Source organism: Centruroides sculpturatus, unplaced genomic scaffold (genome assembly GCF_000671375.1).
Source record: "Centruroides sculpturatus isolate CEXI.00-Female unplaced genomic scaffold, Cexi_2.0 scaffold948, whole genome shotgun sequence".
NCBI lineage: Eukaryota > Metazoa > Arthropoda > Arachnida > Scorpiones > Buthidae > Centruroides > Centruroides sculpturatus.
Genome location: NW_019385420.1, coordinates 335,773 through 337,509, shown reverse-complemented (window position 1 = coordinate 337,509; position 1,737 = coordinate 335,773).

Here is a 1,737-nt window from a genome sequence, read left to right as displayed (position 1 = left end):
CGTGACTACCTCAGATCTCTATTCTTTTCAATTTTTTCCCTCTTTTTTCTTTCCTCCTTCGGCCCACCAGCGATCAAGTAGCTGAAACCACTAAACACTGGTAGTTGGTCGTGGGTTCGCGCCTCACCAACCGGCTGACCACGTGGCGTTTTCCGGGTTTCCTTCACGTTTAACATTTAAATAGGGGACCAGTTTCCCTAGAAAGTTCTCCCGGAAGGTATCCCTTGGCAAATCGCCAAACCAAACTCTTCCTTCTTTAACCTAGACCTCTGAGTAAGCTTTTTTCTATGTTATGTTAAGTAACTAGGATTATATACTTCCGGAGCAAATTACTGCCGCGTATATCTCAAAATAATAATAAACACCAATTATTTTAATCTATCGTACAATATTCTTTGCTATGTTTTCGTGATCGCAAAATTGTCAAATAACGTATTTCAGAACACGAAATCGATCTTTATCCTCGAAAATTTTGTGTTTTGCGCCGAATAAGTAGTTCTTTTGTCCAATTCTTATTACGGAGAAGGTTTATTGTAAGATGATAAAAGTAATATATAAAGCTTTTTCTTCATGCATAAGCAGATAAGAATTTTAAAGATTCCACGCAGCAAATTTGTATTGTTAATGCCAGAGACTAAACGTATTAAACTTAAAAAAAAAAAAAGTTATTATTTCAATTCATGGCATTAAAAAACATAAATCATATATAAAAATAAGCTTACGATTTCAAATATAGATTTTCTTTTATTGATTTATTTAAAAACTGCGCAAAACTTTATACCAGTTTTTATTATTTTTTACCATTTTTGATTTTAACTTAATGGATGTTTATTTATTTATGTTAAAATACATTCTTGAGTTGAACATATTTAAATTGAATTTTAGTTTTATTAAAATACAATATATAAAAGAATCATTAAATGTTTCTTTGAAGAGAAATAAAATATAACGAACATTTTAAATCATATTTTTATTTATTTAATTTAAAATATACGCTTTTTACCTCAAATTAGTAGTGGCTTGCCCCTATACATTATACTTCTTTAACAATAGAGTCGTGCCGGTCATCTGTCTATCACATTTCAGAAAATGTTTGAATTGAAATGACGTAACTTCCGGTCAAAACTGGAAGTTTATATATAATTAATCGGGACCTCCTATCCCTAAAGTTTCCATATCTGGTTTCGTCTTTCTTCTATCTCACTCCTTTCTCGAGATTAAGGAAGGACAGACAGACAGTAGGAATTTATAAGTCTACAATTTTTTCAAATTGCAGCCCAATAATTTTTACTAAATATATAAAAAATTATACATTTAAAAATTTTAATATACAGTTATTTTATATTAATATAAATTCAAAACATGTTAAGAGAATAAAACAAAATTTAATATAAAGAAATGAATAACATTTTTCTATATTTAATTTAATTTGTGTTTTATGTTTTTTATAGTTTGCTCGTCGTTTTTATATGATTTTTATCTATTGTTACGATCGATATTTTAACTTATATTATTATTGTATAAATTAATTTTTAAGAATTCGTAATAATTAAGACGTTAATTTTAGTAATTAACATTAAAATTCTTTAATAATTAATATAAAATAATATTCATGTGGCAAAACTTAATAAATTTATGCAATTTCATATATTTTATAAGCTTCGAAATTTTGGATATTTGTTCATTTTTATCAAATAAATTTAATATTTAATTCTGTGAACGGTTTAAGTTGTAACA